Here is a 24,613-nt window from a genome sequence, read left to right as displayed (position 1 = left end):
AAACAATAGAGATTAAGGTCCTTGTCTTAACCTTGTATTACTGAGCCCAGGTATGTTAGTTGTAGCCATGACAAGGGGATGTGCGGGCAGCGTAATTTCTTTCTGCAACCATAATGGGCCGCAATGCGATAACACATACATGTAATTATAGGCCTATAAGGCTAGATATAACACGAGTTTATTACCATTATTATTTCCTCTTACTTAATAAAATAAAAAGAAATCGATAGAATTAAAATTCTACAACAGTTTACCTGGGGTTCGAACCCACACTCTATGTACCCATAGTCTAATGCCTACACGACTGTGCTATGATTCGTTGTGCCAGAAAGGTGTTTGTTTATGATACTTATTGATTACGGAATAAAGTGCATACACACAATATACTGTTACTAGTATATTAGTACTAATTAATACGAATATAATCCTAACCCTAACCCTAACCCTAACCCTAATCCCTAACCCTAACCCTTACCCTAACACTAACCCTAACCCTAAACCCTAACCCTAACCCTAACCCTAACCCTAAACCCTAAACCCTAACCCTAACCCTAACCCTAACCATAAACACTACCATAACCATAACCATAACCATAACCCTAGCCCTAGCCCAAAACCCTAACCCCTAACCCTTACCCTAACCCTAACCATAAGACCCTAACCCTAAGACCATAACCCTGACAATAATGAACCTTGCCTCGGACTACGCGGTTAGTGATATATTGCGGCCCATTATGGTTGCAGAAAGAAATTAAGCATGCGGGCATGGGACTCGAACCCACGACCCTCCGTTTACTAGTAGTTGCACGCCGTATCCAATAGGCCACCAGCTCTCACTAATAAACGGTAGTGAAAGTGGATAGTAATAATATAAAACACTCATATTAAGTGTACTTGCTTAAAATGCAATCTTACAAAGTGTATCGTGTTTTAATTTATTATACTGTATTATTTATAATTCATTTTCTATTATTGTTGTTGCTATGTAAGATGGAAAAGCATATGTGAATAAACTACATTGAATTGAATTTGATTTGAAGATGCAAGGTGTAAGGGACAAGGATGGTCTAGCGCAGTGGTCTTCTCACTCGCTTCTCACCACTGCGGCCCGAGTTCAATTCCCCACTTTGCCACACGTGAGTTTGGTTGCCGATCCTTGCTCGTTCTTATCTGGGTGCTCTGGTTTTCCCCTGCTTCTAAAATCGGACCTCTCCCTCATACCTTTAATTTAGTCGCCTCTGAGACCTCAAATTTAGTAGCTTCTGAACCTCTGAGCCCTCAACTGCCATCGACCGAATTATAAATAATATAATAAAACAATAATATTGTTGTTTGCAAATTAATAGAGCGGTTGTGATGTCTCTTGCGCCTTATTATTACCTCTTTTAGATGATCCTCTAAAGCCTTCATTACTATACATATCTACATGTGTCTGCGCGGTGCCGTAATACAGAAAGAACGGTTTACGCTGTTGCTGAGCGTCCCTCATGAAGCCTGTAGCGTCATTTACGAAAGCTTCACTCATTTTGTAATGCGAGTATGGCTGTTGAATAATGGTGGCGTTCTTATACAGCAAACACAATAACGATAATGGTCCAGTTTCCCTATGCCACTATAATAATTGAAATGAGATATTAAAAAATATGGATGCATAATTAGTACTAACAAAGTATTTTTTTAATGGAAACTGGTTTTGGTATCCCCTAAAACTGAGAAATCGTAAAGCGGTCCACATGCAGGAAGGCGTGAGTGTTGGTTTTCTAGGTGAACCGTATTGCGTGTCATGGACATGGCGTGAGGTTATTTCCTATTAGGCATTTAGAGATGTGGAGCTGCCTTATTAAGAACATAAAGAAATAAAACATGTATATAAAAGTAACTTACGTGCTCTTCATCACACTCCCAAGCATTGCTTAGCGGTAGGTTTGTTCCCACGTAGTCAAAGCCGTGATTGTGAGGCAAATGTTCCCCATCACTTGGGCTGTGTGCATTAACCCCTGATGTTAGAGAGAAACAAAATTTATTATATCTTCGGACGTTTGGCATAACGGCTTATGCAATATTTTTGTAAATAGACGACGACAGAAATATTGGCCGTCGATGTCACTAGTAATTATTCATTCATTGATTCATTATTATTTCATATATTGAATAATTATTAATTATTAAATAATTAATTTCTTATTAATTAATTTGGTCGCATGTGCTTTATTTTACTTTGTCCTTTTTACATAACGCCATATTCTCTGTTACTGTCATGCTTTAAGTGTCGTTTGAAGTATCGTCTACGTATACAGCCTGTCTCATAGAAATTGTGCAAGTGGAAATCGCCCTCTTTGGCAATTAGAAAATACTGTTGTGACATGATCCTTACATCAACGTAAAGGGAGCAGTCCTGGCTTTCACATACCAGTTGTTTTATTCATTTTGGTTTCGGCAATCCAGAGATCTGCTTCACTGAACACAAATGTATGAAAACACTTTTGTGCCAGTTGTAATTTTTGGAATTTTTGATAAACTTGATGCTATCATTGATTTGCATGTAATGCCATCTTCCCTAGTAATAGTGGGACAATTGTGATTTACCCTTTCGTTGTTAACTAAACATATCTCGAGATTAAAACAAGCAAATTGAACAGAACAAACGGCATTGAGAGCTAAGACTGCGCCCTTGACATTGATGTAAGCATCATGTCACAACAGTATTTTGTAACTGCCAAAGAAGGCGCTTTCTACTTGCACATTTTATTTAGACAGGCTGTATAGAGAGAAATTCCGATGGTCCATACGCCTTGCGCGGTACGCGCCCTCCGTCATGAAGGAGCACAAACGAGGCAAAAAAAACATCTGGCCAAAGAAGGGTGACAAACAAAGATATTTGGCTGTCTAGAGCTTATGCCTGGGTCACTTTGATTCAGCATGCTTTTGATTTTGACTATGAACCAGGGCTTACATGTTGCATAAAGTCAATTATATTTCAGAATATTATGGTTGCCAAATAACAAATATTTCGGAGAATAAGGACAACTAAATGCATATATCATGACTTTATTTTCAACATGATACTTTCTCGTAATTAAGTGACTTTCATAGCTAAATAATTGTAGTATTTAGTTCAACCTTACTACGAACTTGGCCATCTGTTACATGACAGATATGCATTTGTTTGTATAAGGAGATAATAATTCGCTAGTCTGGACACAAGGCGACAGTATTGATAACATAATACATGCGTCGTAGTTTTATGTGAGTTGGTTTTCTAATAACTCATCATGTAGAAAGTTTTCCGCAATAGAGTGCCAATGGTCAAAGTTGTGAGAAATAAGCATTTGATCATTTAAAAATATAATAACTCATTCAGTATACACCATTAAACAAAGATCTAATAAGAAAAAAGTGAAAACGAACAAGCATCATCACAATTTCCATTGTTTTTGCCCGGCAGTATGCGCGCGCATCATATTATGCTCAGGGCTCGTATTTTTAACACTCCCGCCACATCACAATAAGGCTATTGAACATACTAGTGGTTGCAGACTGTCCCCCTGACAAAAAATGAAAGAAAAAAGTTCAAAACTCACCCCGATCATGGGTCAAAATAGTGTAAAATACAAAATTTGTGGTCGCTGCGCGCGCACATTGTCACAATTAAGCCATAGTGTATAAATATAGTGTCAAATTCAAAATGTTTGCGCATATCGTCCCAAAGAAACATTTTATTTTACCAACCACACAGCATTTTGTTATACAGTTAGAGTATTATGGGTTCAGGGGAAATGTATTAAATTGGTTTACAGATTATTTGTACAATAGGAAACAATATGTATATTACAATTCATGTAAATCCAGCTATATGAACATTTCATGTGGTGTACCTCAGGGGTCGATTTTAGGCATATTACTATTCATACTGTATGTTAATGATATTATAAATACTACATGTACCTCTGTTCTAGAAATTGTTTTGTTTGCAGACGACACTACTATTACCTATTCACATCCAGATATTATATCTAAATTTGACCTCATTAACAAGGAAATAGAAGAGGTCAATAATTGGTTTAAAGCAAATAAGCTGTCTGTAAATGCAAGCAAGACAAATAACATGCTACTCGGTACAAGTCGTAAAACATGTATTTATAATGATAGTGTTAACATTGTTTTGGATAACACGAATTTGGAAAGAGTTAAAAATACAAAATTTCTTGGAGTAACAATTGACGAGAACCTGACATGGAAAAATCATACCGATAACATTGCAAAAAACATGTCTAAGGGTATAGGAATCATTAACAAAATTAAACATTTCGTACCTGAGCATATTCTATATTCATTATATTGTACACTGATACTTCCTTATATTAATTACGGTATTATAGCATGGGGCAGCACTTGTAAAACATACTTTTCAAGCTGCAAAAGAGGGCACTTCGAATTGTATCAAATAGTCATTACCTAAGTCATTCAGCTCCTCTCTTTCAGAACTATAAAGTACTTAATGTCTACGATCTTGAATTAAGTACTTTTATGTATAAACATTTTACCAATCAACTTCCAGAAGCATTTCAAAAGTATTTTGTAAGGCAGAGTATTCTGCACAAGTACCACCTGAGAAATAATGAATATTACCAGGTTCCTAAATCTAAAACGAAATCTAAATCTAAAACGAACTTCGCTCATAAAACCTTAAAAACAGCGGGCCCAATTAAGTGGAATTCACTTGAGAAACATATAAAGACTATAAAGACGATCAAGCATTTCAAAACCAAAGTGAAAGATAATATTATTCTAAATTACATTTAGTATTTTATCTAATTTCCTTGTACGGCTTAAAGTAATTTAATTGTGTATCGTATTATATAGTTAATGTAGTATTGAATTATCACGGTAATGTTTTGCATATTCTTGATCACAAAACAGGCTTTTTTGGTTTTTGTTAGGGTAAATGAGGGGGGTGGGTGGGTGGGGTGTGTATTGACATTTTTGCGGTATATATATTTGTTGTTGTTGTTATTTTGAAACTTTTTTGGTTAGGACAGGGGGTTCTTAATACAGGCCATCCGTCCGGCCTTCCGAGAACATCCTCATTCAATATATGTGTTTAATTGTTGTGCTGTTATATTTTATATTTGAATGAAATAAAGATGAATGAATGAATACTCTATATACAATTAGAGAATAAAGGTATTGTTTTTAGCCGCTGGAGTGCATCTATTGTCTCATATAACTCTTGCGACATCACTATTTTAAGTATGATGTCGCGTGTTATATGAGATGATAGATGCACGACAGCGGTTAAAAACAATACCTTTATTCTCATTCTTAAACACTTCAATTCAAATAAATATCGTCAGCCTGCTACGCTAATTGCCTAAGTAATTTTTTGTAATTTTGAGAACAAAGAATAAAATGTGGTTCAAGCATGCATCAGTTACGTAATCACCCTAATTATTTCGGATTATTCCCTTTCATTTGAATCATTATCTTCTTGTTCTTTTGCAAAGATTGGTGAATAAATATGTTTAAATGCATGCTTGAACCATATTTTGTACTTTGTTCTCAAAATTACAAATAATGACTTAGGCAATTAGCGTAGCAGGCTGACGATATGTTAATCATAAGTATACTAAATTAAATCCTACATTTTACAAGGAATTACCTAGGGCTTAGAATCGATCAGTCCCGCTGTTGTTATGCACCTCTAATTGGTTCAAATAGCACGTACGAGTATCGCGTCGACACGCACACGTATGATATCGTATCATATCACACGGGTAAGAACCGATAAGATTGTAAGAACATTCTCAAGTGTTTAAGAATTTATATTATTTGTCCACGATATACAAGAATGATCAGAAATTAATTGCTATTCTATTGATGACGTAGATGTAGATAATTTACATTTATTTGTAGCAATGTGTGACATCAATGCATTATATAAACTCCTCAAAAAAGTTTGGAAATTTTCGAAAACGGCTGTATATCAGAAATTTGTGAAATCTATCTCCACATTGTTTTATATCAGTGAAACCATTGTTCTTTCCTGTCAACTATGTGAATGACACCTCATTTGTGACGATAACTTATTCCACGGCTGAGTTACTCTCTTTGAAAGACAGAGAGGTCTCAAAGAAAATGTACCAAACTGACCATTGTCTGATCTCTCTTGCTGGTCACTTCTTAATAGTGGTCATTTGCAAGAAAGTTCTAATCAACCATGGTTCGATTATCAGATCTGGATATGGCTCAAGCTATTGGTCAGATTGAGGCTGGCATACCTCCGAATCAAAGTGCGGCAACTTTTGGAGTTTCCCGCAGACTCAGTATGATCTCCAAGCTAAAAGCCAAGTTTCGTCAGACCGGAGATGTCAAAGACAGACCGAGAAGTGGCCGCCAAAGAAAAACAACGGCTGCAGAAGACCGGTACATCAGACTGGCAGCACTTTGAAACCGTTTTTAATGAAACAGTATGGTTATTCCTTATTCGTGTTTACTAATGTAAATGGCGCAGACAATGGTAGATTTGGCACATTTTGTTTAAGACCTCCTTGTCTTTCAAAGACAATTACTCAACCATGAAATAAGTTATGGTCACAAACTTGGTGTCATTTTTGACATGAAAGAACAATGTTTGTATTGATATGAAACAATATGGAAATAGATTTCAAATATTTCTGATATAAAGCCGTTTTGGAAAGTTACCAAACTTTTTTAAAGAGTTTATATAAGTCTGTTTTTAAATACAAAATTCAAAAATTGAAACTAAATTGATTGGTCAGGTCTTATTATGGTTTACGGGAGAAAAGGTTTTATAAAGTTACACCGTTTTTCTGAGATAGGCCAATCAAATTAAGGAATCACCCACGACTATTTGCAACAAAAACCATTTAATCACCATTCATTTAAGAAAAGTATACTAAAGAACATATTAAAAATACCCAAAAGTCCAAGTAGTGGAACAGTGAATTATTTGCATAAATCCAAAATGGCCGCTTATGCAGGGGTGAAAATTTGGTCAACTGCTGTTGAAAACCATATCAATGATTTTGATTAAAAAAATGGTGTCATATTGCTCCGCTTGCAGAAACATTGAAAAAAGAATAATTTGCCAGATCTCAGGTGGGTTGTTACCTTGGTAACATGGCAAATAATATCGAATTCCATTGAGTCGTGTTTACCTTGACCTATTTTGTGATGTTACCTATGTAACAAAGCATCTAAAACAATGCAACTTTTCTCATTTTGATTTATTTTTGCCAAAGGAACAATTTGAGACCAGTTGGATTAAACTTGGAGCATATTTCCATTGTAAACGACTAGACTGTGGACCACAAAATTTGATCTTGACCTTTTTGCTAGAAACTCAAGAACTGTATGCCGAGACTTGTCAAACTATTCTTTTTCTGAATTCTTATGATGCGAGCAAGATATTGGTATGGTTTTAAATAAGATTTGACCAACTTTGAAATTTCACCCCAGCATAAGTGGCTATTTTTGATTTATGCAAATTAGGCACTGTTCCACTACTTGGACTTTTTCTTTAATATACCTTTCTGAAATGAATGGTGACTAAATGGTTTCTGTTGCAATCGGCGTTGGGTTAAGCCCCGACTTTCCTTAATTTGATTGGCCTAAAGAGTATATACACTTGAGACGAAAATAACTAAGAGATATGAAGAACCATTCATTTAGTCCGGCTGCCAAAAGCAATTTTGCCACAGAAGCTTCGTATGTCTTTAGTTATATTCGATTCAGGTATACACCGTCAATGTAACGCTTTTCACGGGAACACGATCGCCCTCTCTAGGCAATATAATGCAAAGGATTACACAAACAGAAAGGTCGATTATGCGACAATTACAAAGATATGAACAGATTTAGTAAATAACATTACATACGAACCTAGATGCCACTTGCCAACCATGCCGGTAGCATAGCCCACCTCTTTCAAAGCTTCTGGTATGGTAACCTCATACCGAGGCAAACCTTCAACATGATTAGGCCAGAATACTCTTCCGTCACCCCATATACCAGTTCGTACCTGCAATCTTCCTGGAATGTATTATATCATATTATGATAATAATAATAATAATAATAATAATAATAATAATAATAATAATAATAATAATAATAATAATAATAATAATAATAATGATAATAATAATAATAATAATAATAATAATAATAATAATAATAATAATAATAATAATAATAATAATAATGATAATAATAATAATAATAATAATAATAATAATAATAATAATAATAATAATAATAATATGAAAATTTATAACGCGCAAGTATAAGACAGAGCCGCTCACTGCGCAACAACAGGAATATTATGACCACAAAGGGAAACATGATGAAAAGAGCAAAATACACAAAATACACAAAATACCATATTAAGAAAAACATTCTACACTACAAGTCATCAGCAAAAGCGTTATTAAACAGATGTGTTTTTAACAAAGATTTAAAAGAGTCCAAAGTAGTACAGTTTTTAATGTGAATTGGTAGATTGTTCCAAAGTTTAGGAGCACAAAATAATTATAAAAGAACGGTCGCCAAAAGAGTTGCTAGATCGTGGTTCCTGAAGATGAAGATTGGCTGAACGAAGTCCAGTGCGCCCAGGTATGTAAGTGTGCAGAAGTTCTGAGATATATGACGGTGCAAGTCCATTTAGTGATTTGAAAACAAAAGTGAGGATCTTAAATTCAATGCGTTGTTCAACAGGCAGCCAGTGCAAGTCAATGAGGATTGGAGTGATGTGCGAAAGTTTCTTTGTGAGAGTGATGAGGCGAGCGGCAGTATTTTGAACCAATTGCAGACGACGAAGTTGTGATTGTGGAAGACCGTACAAAAGATAATTACATGTGTCCAAGCGAGATATTACAAGATAATGGACAATTAGTTGAGTTGCTTCTGTTGTGAGATATTTGCGTATCTTGCCGATGTTACGGATTTGATGATAGGCGGCTTTGAGAGAGGACGCAACTTGCAGTTTATGAGACATGTCAGAGTCAAAGATGACACCCAGATTTCTTGCATCACAAGATGGTGTAATTTGCGATTCTCCGATGACAATATTACATATGATGGATTTAGATTTCTGATGTTTTGAGCCGATGATGAGAAAATTCGGTTTTGGTGTCATTGAGTTTAAGAAAGTTTACACGCATCCATAGTCTGATTTCCTCGATGCAAGCTTCAATGCGAGAAATACTTTGAGAAGAATCACATGGTTTAAAAGCAAAATAAATCTGGGTGTCATCTACATAAAGATGGAATTGCAGATTGTGCCTTCTGACTATGTCACCAATTGGATGAGTGTAAATTGTAAACCACTGCGGCCCCAACACCGATCCATGCGGTAAGCCGAATTCAAGTGCGCATGGTTACGACATGGAGTTGCATATGACAACACGCTGAGATCGATCGCTTAGGTATAATTTAGCCCAGAATAATGCAGTGCCACTCAAGCCAATATAATCATGCAGCCTTTTCAAAAGAATTGCTGAGTCAACAGTGTCAAATGCTGCAGATAAGTCTAATAAAATAAGAGCACAGATATCCCCACTGTTCAATGCACTCAAAATATTACTCTGGACGTGTAACAAAGCAGTATCAACACTATGACGTTTCTTGTAAGTAGATTGATAGCATTCTTGAAGCTGGTTTATTTCCTGAAAATCGGATATTCTTGCTGAGACAACTCTTTCAATGAGTTTGGAAATCCAAGGCAAGTTCGACACGGCCCGATAATTTTTCAGATCGTCTTAATCGAGACCCGACTTTTTAAGGAGAGGTCTAACATGCGCCTCCTTCAAAACAGCAGGGACAAAGCCAGACTGCAGGGAAGTGTTAATCAAGTGGGTGAGAGCAGGAAGGAAGATGTCAATACCTTCTTTAACAATCCATGTCGGGACAGGGTCCAAGGAACAAGACTTCCTTGGAGAGTTCATAATGATTTTCCTTACTTCGTCCTCAGTGGTTAAAGTAAAGTGATCCAAACAGATATTCCTTGCTACATCAATGCAGGTAGAGGTAACAGTTGGAGGAAATGAATCGCGAATAATTTGGATTTTCTTTATGAAATTGTCCGAGAATCTGCAGAGGATGTTTAAAGGCATTCCCATAACCCAATGGGGTTTCTGAGCTTGGTATGTCTGGCTTTTGTACACTTGTGGCCCAGTTGTGTGCAAATATCTGGTGTTTTCATCCTTTTATTTAACATTCAAAACATTGAGACTTATGAATAAAATTATTGTAGTGGGACAATATGAATGTTTCCTGTACGAAATTCAAATATAAGTTATAAGTCTCAACTATTAGCTCGTTTTAGCTCTATTAGCTGCAGTTTTAAAATTACCATTTTGTGTGTGTGGCAATGGGGACTTTGCCTTTAAAATTAGGTTATATTGATCAAATTTCCCAATCATAGTGCATTGTAGGAATGCCTTTTAAAGCCTCCTCTGAATCTGTTAGCAAGAGTTTCATAAGAAGACGATTTTGGAAGAGGTGAGTCTTTGCTTCGATGAAGAAGTTTATCAAATGTCTTGAACATTTGCTTTTGATCGTTGGCAGATTCATTTATCAGCGCAGAGTAAAAGTTGATCTTGGCATTGCGCATGGCAGCGATGACAAACTGCCGCTGTTCAGAATACAGCTGCCTATCAATCTCCAGCTTCAAGCGACGCCATTTCTTCTCCAGCTGTCGCCTCTTGTGCTTTGCCTCGCGTATCTCATCATTATACCACGGGGAAAAAGGTTTAATTATGACAGTGCGAGTTTTAGCAGGCGCATGCATATTGAAGATGTCAGCGAGAGACTTGTTGTATTGATCAACAAGATGAGACATATCAGTGATCTCGGACAGGTTGGTCGAAAAATCTGAGCTGCAGAAGTCAGAACAGAAGTCAGTGATGTTGATAGCCTTCAAGTGGCGGGCGGTGATAATGTTTTTCAGTGTAGGAGGGCGATTCATGTTCAATTTACAAGCCAGCACAAAGTGATCAGAAAACCGTTCTTTAACGTTGGAATGAAGAATAGATTCACCCTCTCTTGAGATCACTAGGTCCAACATGTGGCCCAGATAATGAGGATCGTCGGGCACATCCATGTGGATATTGAATTCACCTGTGATGATGAGGCTTGATTTATGCAGAACATACAAATCCATTAATGTATGGAAATCATTGATGAAGTCATTAAATGAACAACCAGTGCTTTTCTTCTGTGGACGACAAATAATAACAAAGCGCAGAGATTGTGAGATATCTGAAATTTCACAGTGAATTGATTCAAAAGACTTGAATTGGTCAAATTTGTAAATAGCGATGTTCATGTTTGATCTAAACAGAAGACCCACCCCCACCACGTTTGGACACGCGGGGAATATGGGTGAATGTGTAACCCTCAGGAGTGAAATCTGCTGTAGATTCATCAGGCTGTAGCAAAGTTTCTGTAATGGCAACCAAGTCAAATTTATGTTCTAAGATGGAATCCTCTAAAACAGCCGATTTGCTTCCAACCGACTGCGCATTGATAACACCGAGATTCACATATGGCATGGAAGGGGATGGTGGATTCATAGATAAGTTGCAGAAGCGTTAGTATGTTTCTTAAGTTGTTTTCGCCACCCAGCTCTCACACCACGATACGTTGTACGTTTACACTGGATACCTAGCGATTGAATGTTTTTCCATGTATCAAGTGATAGAGTATGATCAGTACATTGCATACTAGAAAGTTGAGCACGACTGTAAGAGATGTATATACTTATGCTTCAGAGGATCACAGTTACCAGTATTATCTGGTCCAGGGTTAGGGTTAAAGTCCCCTGTGCAATGAGTAGTTGCAGCTGAACAGTTTTGGTAAAAGTGAATGTGGGAACCAAGATATTTATTATGAACAAAGTTGCCATTTATATTATAGTATTTCACTCACGGTTGTTTGATGTATATAGAATTGGCTTCATTATTAACTAAATGCAAACTATAGATGGCGCTATTTATCCTAAATCATATTTTTTTATTTGCAAGGGTTAGGTGATTAATACTACCATTAAAACAGCTGGCAAGAAGGACATTTTATGAACATATTTTATCAAACAATAAAAGGAATTATTTATATTAAAAGCTTGAAAGAGTAATTTCCAGTATCTAAATAGCGCCACCAATTTTGTCATTAATAGGTACATTTTATATCCGAAAAAGCTTTAAAAATACTATAAAAGGGAATAATTTTGTAAAAAAGGGCAAATTAAAGTTGACTCAAAAGCATCTGTATACATTAGCATGATATCATTTTTAGCTGTTAAAGCCTAAAATTTGGTTGCACATGATGTTTTGTTTGAAAAATTAATAAATGATCCCATCAAACTACCGTGCACTTGATGTATGCATAACAGCTCCATGTTGATGTTCAGTGATACATGTGCATAATATGACTAAAGTCAATAAAGTGCTCAACTTGATCAGGATTATAATTCCCCAGGTAATAAACAAAAACATAATACAGCCTGTCCCGAAATGTGTTGTAACATACCAAAACCGAAATTCAAGTATGTCAAGCATTAAGACTGCTAGCTTTACGGTGATGCTTTTTTGGTATTCCCTCGCACACCGCAGTTAAGCAAAAGGAAACATTAAACGTTATTCATAACCTCATGAATAAACGTGATACATGCGATCCAATAATTTTTTATTTTTTTTCCCAAAACACAAACGCGGAACGTGGTTACTGATATTCAAAAGTTGTGCGTCGAACAAACTGCGCGCGAGCTGACCGCGCTACCATATTAGCACAGGTTGTGATTCTTACTTCTGTTAATGGCCTCCCGTTTTAGCCTGTTTGAATTTTGGAAAGGGATAATGTAAAATGTACCTATGAATATTCTCAATCATCCAAGTAGTTGAATAAAGTTAGATTAGGTTATAAATCTTTGCAACTGGACTTACTGTTTTTGTTGACTACAGTATCACGTCATATGTTCAGAAATACTTTGGTGGGGGGGCTGGTAAAAGGAGGGGGGCCAAAAAGTTTTGGACCTTAAAAGAGGGGGGACCAGAAAGTTTTAGGTGGTAGGAAAGGGGGGGCCAAAAAAGTTTTCAGCTTTAAAACCCAAGATTTTCGCGCGCTTCGCGCGCATTGAGACCCTCTATATCACTTTAAACATGGGCAAGTTTGGGTTTTGAGTACTTTTGCTTGAAAAATGATGGCACTTAGTGTACACATATCTAATAATTTTAAAATTAATATAACATTAAACATGATCAGCAACATGCAACATCTGGCTTAGTCTAAGAAATACTGGCACTTTTTATTATAGAATTTTATATCTCTTCAAAGTAGGCTACAAATATGAGTATGTACCAATCTGATCAAAATACAACTAAATCAAGAAAATATTGCAAATAAATTGGATTTCTTTGCACGTAAACTGCACACTTCAGTTTACTATTTCTCCACTGTGCTATTTCTCATTACAAAATTATTTTGTACACATATAGGCCCATGGGTAGATTTACCATAGGGCAGAGTGGGTACAGGCCCAGGTGCCACGATATTTGGGGGCCAAAACTGATACATGTGTACATTTGCGTGACCAAATTAATCTCATATTTGACCATTTTAGCTTTTTGCATAAATTAGTTCCAATTTTAACAATATTTGACCATTCAAGCTTCAATATGGCCAAATTTTTTGCGCGCTTTGCGCGCATTTCTACTATCATGATAGCCACAGATCAACAATTATGCTGATGTGCCTATGAACCTCCAAATAAATCCTAGATTTCATTTTATCTCTGTAAAATCAGATAAACACCCTGATTTGGGACAAATCTAAATTAAGTGAATATTTCCTTGTGCTTGTATTTCATGCGCAATTGTCCCACCAGGAATGTTTCAAACATTTGCCTCCCTCAATGACATGTGATCTGACCCAGATACCGCACCACTGGAAACAACACTATTAAGCATAATGTTTGTTATACGAGGGGGGTCAAAAAAGTTTTGTCTGTCAAAAGAGGGGGGTCAAAAAAGTTTAGCGGTCCATCGAGGGGGGTCGAAAAAGTTTACGAGTGAAAAATTTGAGGTAGACCAGCCCCCCCTACCAAAGTATTAATGAACACTCCCTAACTTTATAATGTAAAATTGTTTATTTTTGAGGAAAATTGTGTGTTATTTTGAAAAGTAAAGAGTTTATGAGTGAGGTTAATAACTTTGCATTGGTAATATGTCGGGTATTGTGAAAAATCTAAACATTCTGCTTTGGACCTCGGTTTCAAAGGCAAAAGGTTAAGGTTTCCCACCATGCCCTGCAAATAACCGATGCACAGTAATTAATAGTAGGATCAAAATATGACACAGCTACCACATGACCCCAAAAAAATTGCAACAGAAGGTTTTTTGGTATTTTCATGCAGTATGAGGTCTAACAAATAACATATCAAAAGTTTAGAGAAATCGAACTTGGGCAAGGGGTCTAACTGTGACGTAATCAAAATGGCCGCCAAAAGCTGGAAAAATACCCATTAATCTACTGATTTCCTCCATTTTTCACTCGTTATTGTGGGTTCCACTGGTGACAACCTTGTTCAGAAGTACATCACTGGATGTAGTAATAAATCTTTATATTGTGGTATTCAGATGGATCGATTTGACAGCCATAATGAATTTCAAAATGGCCGCCATTTTGGTATTTTAACATATAAAATCAAATCATGTACGTAACTGTAAAGCGAAACTTAAAGCGTTGGATTTTCTAAAAATAGCCAGTATCTTTTGCACCTATATTCCATTAAAATTTATATAGAGGTAGGCATACGAAGCAAATTGGCAGCAAGAGTGAATTTCAAAATGGCCGCCATTTTGGTATGTTGGCTTATGGAGGGTTCATACCACTAAATCCGCCTGTGAAGCGGTTTCCGGTAAAAGTTTATCACGACTATAGTCCCAACTTTGCATAAAAATGTTCCAAATCGGTACAATATTAACAATTTTAGTGTTGCAAATCGTGTTTTGCTAGAACTTGTGAATGTGATCTCTACTAATTTGAACAGAAAACGCAAAAATTTGAGTGATGCTTACGATGATGAGCGCATGAACACACGAGGTCAAAACGTGGTTAGCAGTCGGACGTAAACACGGGAAAATCAGGTCTTTTATATAGCGCTATTTTTCTCAAAAAGTAGACCTAAAATATGGTGTCATTTTCAGATATGTTATGCAGAATTTTGTTCTGATTAAGATGATATCAAATATATATTTCAAAGTAAGACGTAACTCGACTTATAGCCTAAAACGTGACCCCTATTTTGCACGTAAAGTCTATGGAAAGCTATTTTGTGGCATGTACCCTTGACTTAAATTATATACGTATTGCAGCTTGAGACTTAAAGCGACAGATATTCTAAAATAACCAACATCCTATGCACCCATAGTACCATTAAAATGATACTTTTAAGTAGGCATATGTACCAATTTGGCAGCCATATAGCATGGCTGTCAGCTATAATCACCGTTATAAATGTATATCAATATGTTGCTTGCAGTATATTCTTGAAATACCGGTACACAAAATTCGTCTTGCTATAACACGATGCCTTTGTTTGCAGTCAACCACAACATCAACCACATTGTATTATACATGTATGTTGGAATTAGTTGTCATCATCATCATCTGAGAATAGTTCGTTTTACATATTCTCACATTGGCCCATGTGTCTACATGCTCTAGTGCAATGATTCTGGTGCTGGACTTCCTTACATCATGAGTGGAACAAATTTGTCACCTTGAACAATCCATCCCCAGTCACTTGGCTTCATACCATCACTTTTACGACGTACACATCCAATGTAGATTGTTCTGTAGATACGTTCTCCTGAAGTGAAGCTTTGCAGCTGAGGCTGTAGGTGGACGTGTTTCATATTTAACAAAGCTCTTTGCTGTGCAAACCTTTTTTGGGAAAGAAACCTGTACAGTAAGGATTCCAAGGCTCTGATTGCTGACCATTAAACAGAGACACCATTGCTTTAGGCCTACAGCCTTCACTTAATACATATTCTTGATCCATATTGAGAGTGCAAAATGCCTTGGAACAAACTTGTAATACAGGATCACCAATAATGATTTCATTGAATACAGACTTGCCTACGCCAAATATTCTTGAAGTAGTGTCACAACCTGAAAACGCATGGGCAAACAACATATCCGAACAAATGTTATAACTGAGTTAGCGCTTCAAAACCTTGATATCATACACATATGGTTTATCATTGTCAGACAGAAAGCACAAGTCCTTACCGTCCTTTTCTGCATGCATAATGAAGAAGTAATACCAACAGATGTATCCTCTACAATTAGGGTTGTTGACTTAAATGAAGCCATTGCGACTGTTGCTTTCACAGCTGTATCAACATGTGCATCTTCTTCAGCATGGATCACATGGCATCCTTTCTGTTGCATACGGTCCCCAGTTAGTTTAACGAGAATCTGTTTGTTCAGATCATTTGAGAAGAAGGCTTCTTTATTTCCAGCATATTGCCAGCATCTGAAATGCCTACCTTATTTGGAAACAGACTTTGTGAAAGATGCATGATTATCAGAAGAGAAACTTCATCAAGAACATAGTGATCAGTCCTTGGAATTTTCTCAGTGGCATCAGCCTCTGATAAGTCGCATGATCTTGTATGGCTTGTAATAGTGGTGCAATCGTTTGGTCATCAGTGACCTTGACAGTCCAAGCATATGCCAGGGATAAATGCGGAAGAGGATGTTAATGTGCAAAACCTGTTCAAAGTAGGTGGGTCAAACAAATGGAAGGACAGGCTGTCCTTTCATACAGCTAGAAACGGAAGGCTAGAGTCAAAATGTAAGGTCCAGGTCACTGATGACCAAACCATTGGTCTAGCTCTGTTGTTACAAAGGTTCCTGGTTGTATCTGGAGATCTGTGCTTAAATACTACAAACCATACATGATCTCATCAGAGTTCTCATCAGAGGCTGATGCTCCTGAGACAGTTCCAAGGACTGATCACTGTGTGCTTGGTAGAGGTTCTCTTCTACATCGCTTGAAATGGGCAGAAGGAAGCACCCTTGCAGATAATTATGCATCTTTCACATTTGATCACTATGGCAAGACCACAGTTGTCTTTGATGGATACACTGTTGGACCAAACACAAAGGATAGCCGCATCAGCGCCGCAAGAGTCAGGCTGCAAATAGGGTAGACATATCAGATACTGGCAATTTGCTGGCAAGAAACGCTTACTCAGTTAAGACTTTCGGATTTGTTGTTTGCCCGTGCGTTTTCAGGTTTTGACTCTACTTCAAGAATCTTTGGTGTAGGTATGAAATATGTATTGCACAAATTTATCAATGGTGATCCTGTTTTACAAGTTTGTTCCAAGGCATTTTTACTCCCAGTACGGATCAAGAATATGTAGAAAGTGAAGGCTGTAAAACAATGGTGTCCTTGTTTAATGATCAGCAATCAGAGTCTTTGGAATCCTTACGCTACATGTTTCTTTCCAAAAACAAGTTTGCACAGCATAGAGCTTTGTTGAACCTGAATGACTCCCACCTACAGCTGCAAAACTTTACTCCAGAGAACGTATCTACAGGTCATGCATTGGATGTGTAAAAGTGATGGTATGAATCCAACTTATTGGAGATGGATTGTTCAAATTGACAAATTTGTTCCACACATGATGAAAAGTCCAGCACCAGAATTATTGCTGAAGATGATTCGATGCAATTGTTCTGCAAGATGCATCACAGTGAAATGCAGCTGCAGAAAGAATAAACTGAATTACACTGGAGCATGTGGACAAATAGGCCAATGTGAGAATATCAATCAAGAATTATTCTCAGAGGATGGCTTCCAAATTGGTATTTCATCTTCTTCTTCTTCTTCTTCAAGTTACGGCTCAACAGGTGGAGAAAAGCGAGTCGGTACATATGCCTACTTGAAAGAACCCTAATATTAATGGTGCTATGGATGCAAATGATGTTGGTTATTTTAAAAGTTAAGTTTCAAGTTACAATACGTGCATAATTAACTCAATAAGCCAACATATACCGAAATGGCGGCCATTTTGAAATTCACTCTTGCTGCCAATTTGGTTTGTATGCCTACCTCTATATAAATTTGGCGTAAGTGAAAAACTGCCTATATAAATTTGAATGGGAATATTGGTGCAAAGGATATTGGCAATTCTAAAAAAATCTAACGCCTTACAATTATGTGCATGATTTGACTTCATAAGCCAAAATACCAAAATGGCGGCCATTTTGAAATTTATTATGGCTTTCAAATTGATCCATCTGAATACCACAATTTAAAGATTCATTACTACATCTAGTAATGTACTTCCGAACACGGTTGTCACCAGTAGAACATACAATAACGAGTGAAAATGGATGAAATCAATAGATTAATGGGTATTTTTCCAGCTTTTGGCGGCCATTTTGATTACGTCACAGTTGGACCCTTCGCCCAAGTTCAATTTTTCTAAACTTTTGATATGTTATTTGTTAGACCCCATACTGCAAGAAAGTACCAAAAAACCTTCTGTTGCAATTTTTTGGGGTCATGAGGTAACTTTACTCTACTATAACCTCTAAACGTACCTATTATAAGCGCTTTATAAATATCTAACAACTTTTTTAAATTTTTTTAATTTGACCAAATTTAAGAAATATTCATCAACAATCACTAGGAGATATTTTTCTGTGTTGGATCAATTTTTTCAACAAAACACGGATTTTGGTCTCCTATTGAATGGTTGAAAATGCTCTTTTTGGGTAAAGAATCATAAAAACCTTGACTTTTGCCTAGGGACCATTGCATTCGCAATATATACTTTAATCAGCTCGTAATCGACGGGAATTTTAACATGACACCTCGCCAGAAAAATCACACATTATTAATTCAAGTCCTATACTTGTATACTTTCTTTAACATGCACATTGTAGATCTTCCAGATGAACAATATCACTCTTAACGTGGATCTACTTTTTCGGCGCAGTGGTAAAAGCCTAACAATTCCCGCCGATTACGAGCTGATCAAAGTATAGTCGAAATGCCAATTTCAACATTAACATAATAAATAATACCCGTTGCAAAAACTGTCAACAAATGTCACACTACACTGAAAACATAAACTAGTCATGCAGTCCCGTGACTAGCTTTAAACTAGTCAAGGAGGCTAGTCATGCAGGCTGGACTAATATAACGTTAGTCAAGCCCACATCTCAAACTTGTTAAGACTGCATTACTAGCTTATAATCACAAGTTTCTCCCTCTAATACGCTCTATGGTAGTATTCTTTTGCCTAATTAAACATCGCCATCTATCGGTATAAACGATGTACATCTAATTGCCTTCAATCCATAGTTACTTTAAGAAAGTGCTTTATAGCTCTATGTGATTGATTGCAAATCGATAATTCGCGGCTTGGCGACTGATTGTAGATCACTATGAATCGGAGGAGCCTTTTGTAAGCTATTTGACCCCGATCTTATTGTTAGAATACAATAGCTACCTTCTATTACGTTTCCATATCAGACTTCTTTTGTCGTGGTACGAAATTAGAGACCAAAAGTCCCGAAGCTTCTTTTTTTAAAGTGCCGATAAAACGCATTCTACTTTTGGATTTTTGAGACAAGAACTATTTTGTGTGCAAGATAACCTGAAATTCGTTTTCTTTTGAGAATTGAAATTCCGTGTAAATCATCAGTTTTACCGAGTTTTGTTGTAATTTTTCGTTTCCATGAAAGGGGTACAAGAAAAAGTTCAAAAATATCACATTTTTGGTCGGCAAATTTAAATGTAATTCAGTCTATCTTTCAGCTTCGAATATATATTGGGCACTTTCACATTTCTTTGAGGTGTTCTCTGAATGTTTATTTCGGAAAGATCACCGTTCAATACAAAAAATTCACCAAAAAATAGTACCTTGCCAAGATGGTATCATTTATTTTAAACGCGGTCCCTGCATGCATGCAGGTAGGCAGGCAGGCAGCTAGTCTCTGTCCGAGACGATACGTGTCTATTAAAGTTGCTTTATTATGTTCATACAAACAGGGCAAGAAAGTTGTTCTTCGGATTCCTTCTTACTATATATATATTTTCAAGGTGTTTAGTATACATATGTTATTCTTAGAGGGCTTATTCCAACACACTAGTCAAGTTTTATGTGGCAGTTTCCCAAACATTTCACATTAAATCTTTTCAAAAACGAAGAGAGACTTGTATCAGTCTAGAATTTTACTTTTTTCCAATATCTGACTGGCAGGCATGGTACCAGCTGAGCGGACAACATTAGGGACGCACCATTTGAGGTTGAGGGGGGGCTGGATTGTGACAATTTTTTAGTACCTCGGTGAAGCAATTTTTTTAGCACCTCGATGAAGCAAATATTTTTACATTTTATAGCACCTATCGCGTAGCACGAAAAACGTTATTCTTATTTTAAAATGAGTTCACATCATGGGCGTAGTCAGCTTTCAATTTGAACCGGTATTATTGATGGGATATGTACATATACCGGGTTTTTAAGAGAGACTGTAGGGCCTACATATTATAAACTATTAAGTCTTCGAACCTCCAAAAACCGGGCCAAAACGTTTTTATTGAGACAATGTGCGCGCAAAAATTTGGTATTTTACATTCATTTTGGTTCATGATCGGTTTGAATTTTGGTGGGAAACAGGCTCCTTGCCCCTTTTCTTTTCCTATGCCTTCCCGAGTTCTTTTGAAAAAAAAAAGAAAGAAATTTGAAGCCATTCATAGTGCAGTTTTGTCCACGGCAAATTCACCGTGACATTTTTAGCCATAAACCCGCAAGATTAAACCGATATATGCAGTACTAAACCATTCTAGTAATCTATTGTCCAATGCAAATTTATTACCACGTGCTAATATTAATCCAATGACGAATTGTCCGCTACGGTCGACTAATCCAATCGATAATGATGCTAGTGACATAAGTTTGGATAAGATGGAGATTTCCTTTCTCATACAAATGTATGGTCCCCCGTTATTAAAGCTTGTACCGGGTTAAACAATCAGATATTTTGAGAAGAATAAGTAATTGAAGCATAGAGCAAGTACTAAAATCATAGCTTTTATACTTTTTGATATATGACGCTAACTATAGCTACAACACAGCGCTATCAGTATGGGTCAATTGCCTATTGTGAGTGCCCCTGTTGTGTTGTGTGCATACATGTAGTTAACAATAACTGCACGATGTTAGAACTATATAGAAAGTCGGTTTTTGTGGTTTCTGTGGCACTGTTTCGGCTCTCACCCAAAGGTTCCATTTAAAAAAAAGGTCATGTTCTCACCCAATAACCCCATATTTTGTACATATTGCTCTCACAGAATGCCAAAAATCGTGCTCTCACCCAATGACCCCATATTTTTTACATTTTGCTCTTACCGAATGCCGATACCGCCCCTTACTGCGAAAGTGCGAGCCCTACACCTATACCCATTTCATATTGACGTGCCTCCCCGGGGACTGATTTTGAGCTGCGGGATTATTTCTATCGTGATTCTACTATTCCAATCCACCCAGGTGGCAGTGTTGAGACAGATCATACATACAGCATACCCCACTCCTAGGGATGCCGGGCGTGTATGCTCGGCTTCCATTTTATACCAGTGCCGCACCGGGATGAGGTGCAGGGGAGGGGGTGATGTGATGCAATACTTATCCCAGGGTGTTGAATTAGGGGGACGCTTTTTTGGCGGGACAAGGGGGGAAGCAATTATTGGCACAGGTATTTGCACCGTTTCGATATTGCGACCTAAAATGTGATGTAGAAACATGTCAGGATAGGCCTAAATTCAAATGGTATAAGGGGGACTATTTTTGACATGTTAAAATATTTTGATGTATAGGCCTAATAGTAGCCATGAATGATATTTACCTATTAAAACCAAAGGAACTGTTTTTGGGTCACTATGTTTGAAAAAATCGTTTTGAAAAAAAGTTGTAGCTATCGGAAATACTAAAAAATTCCATTTTGCCGAATTTAATAAAAAATTCGTAATTAAAAAAGTAAATGAGATATTTCATTTTCTCTTTTGACAACATTAGTAAAGTTACATAAAGTAGTGCAAAAAATGGGATCGAATTTGATTGCAAAGGTGGTTTCTAGAAAAGGGGTAAATTTATTTTGTTGCAAAAGCCCTTACATCCACAAAAGGCACGATATAAACGAAATAATAATATAAATAGGAAGGCTTGAACATTGTACCAAACCTATTCTTTTAACACAGAGAATCTATTCTTGAGAGGGCACTCTATTCACGTGGTTTCTTTTCCAACGCTAAAAGATCACGAATTTTGGTGGTTTGCAAATGAAAAGTGTCCGCACTATCGATTGATTACATAACTGTTATGAATAATTTATTAGGTTTTCAGTTGCAATCGCCTCGGCCCATTAATACATATTATCTGTATTATCAAAGTACTTGGAATAGCAATCCGGTGAGTTCACTGAACTACGCCCTAATACTGATGGAGTTTTAATGGCGTTTCTCCTCTCCATACACAGTTGAACAAATACAATAGATGAAGGTCAACACGTATGACCTCCTATGTGACAGGTTATACGTGATGTACAAAAACCTGAATATCATAAAGATCAGTATTCGTTTGTGCATATGAACTGCACGTTTGCGTTGCTAAACATTACTCATTATACATTATGACAAATATTGGTATTATGACAATACGGTATATACATTGTATATAAAACGACTAATAGATCCTGCTATCATGGCGTCAGGTCAATGTTCATCATATCCCGTATGTTTTTTAAAATTCACTCATATTTGAGACAAATTGCTGTGCCCATTTTATAGGTGCACAGGTAGATCCGTGTTGTTTTTTATTTTCATTTCTTTTTAATGAAAGAATTAAGGTTTTCCACTGCACGGGGGCCACAAGGGTGATACTAATTTTAATGCTATATTTTCAAAACGAATACGTGTTCCCGGTTGGCTCTATAGCGATTTCACAGAAAAGGTATTTCTAGTACAATGCAGCGTCGGACTCTAGCTGAGAGCGTAGCCTAGGTCATTATAGACTCCAATAATGGCTCTCCATACACAGATGAACAAACACAAAGGAGGGTAGTCTCCTCCGTGGCCTGCTTGATTTCGATGGAGCGAAACCAAATTGGCTGCGGAGGAGACGGGTAATTTTGCCATGCAAATGAGCTGAGTGTCCATGATGCAGTCATGTCTACAGTAGAATTCATCTCGACCTTTGCAGGACTTAACCCCATTAAAAGCTATTAAACCAAGATAACACTCATTGAAACAGCTCAACTGATTAAATCGGATCTTCTCTGGCTGTGCACATGTGACTGTTTTCATGTGCGATATCGCAATAAAGTTTGCGTATTATAGCTTCAGTTGGGTAACCGATTATAAAGGAAACGAAAGGAAACAATGGTATGTGTACTTTTGTTCACGAAATGAGACAATGGCGTGCTTTTTGTAAACCAGCATTCTTGAAAATGAGCAACATAATGATTGTTGACTTAACACGGTTTGGAAATAATTTCTTCATATTTTTGGTGTTATCTGTCGTTTATTGATTCATTTTGGGCATTTCAAAAGTTAGAAGTCGTCAAAAATGGCAACATCCATTGATAGCAATGGTTGAGTAAACATTGTCTAAACACTAGATAAAAAGACAGCTTTGTACTACAGAGAAGATGTGAGGAAAAGCAGATAGATCCAGCTATCCTCAAACAAAATATGTGTGCTGCCGCTCATTCAAAAGTAATCACGCTATTCAGGTTTAACAATAAAATACAATAAAGGGGTTCGAACCCATGATGGCAGGGAACCTCTATTATTATCGGGAATTGCCTGTTACACATGATCGCACATAAGGTCGTAGGCAATTGGTCGGCCCTCATCTGCCCAGAACATATTGACCCAGGTCAGCATACCGCCATATCCTTCCCGACATGCTTAGTAGCCAAGTCCGTAGAAGAGTGGATCCACACACTATGTACACAAATATACATTTGGCCACATTTTATTATACGATTAATTAATAATTTATTAAACATGGTAACAAATATTCTCTAGCAAATCGGTTATAGATGGAACTGGTAGGCATATTATAAATTCGGGATATTAAATATCTTCCTGACCAGCCAGATCTGCGCATGGTCAAAGACGAGTATCAGACCGACGCAAACTGGCTTAGTCTCCACATCAGCCAGTTTGGTTCCGCCCCCACAGGGAGCGTAACCTGTGTAGGAGACTCGGTCGGACCTGGTCGGACCTCATCTCTCCCCATCGATTGTGTCCTATAATCCCCGACATTGCCCTTTTATGAAGTCACATCGCCCTGATGATGGGTGTGATACACAACTTGCTGCTTAATAGTTTTAGGAAAAGGTCAATGTCTGTATATCATCATACTATGCATACCATGCATGCAGACCCTAACATCCAGTTATATTTCAAATAAAATATGACCGAAGTTCCATGTCAAATTATAATTTCTGACGCTTGTTGACTCTTTCAATACGATTTATGATAAAGACTATTTTCAATTATCAAAATAT

The sequence above is a fragment of the Amphiura filiformis genome, chromosome 14, assembly GCF_039555335.1.
Source record: "Amphiura filiformis chromosome 14, Afil_fr2py, whole genome shotgun sequence".
Classification (NCBI taxonomy): Eukaryota; Metazoa; Echinodermata; class Ophiuroidea; order Amphilepidida; family Amphiuridae; genus Amphiura; species Amphiura filiformis.
Note: the sequence above shows the minus strand (reverse complement) of the source record.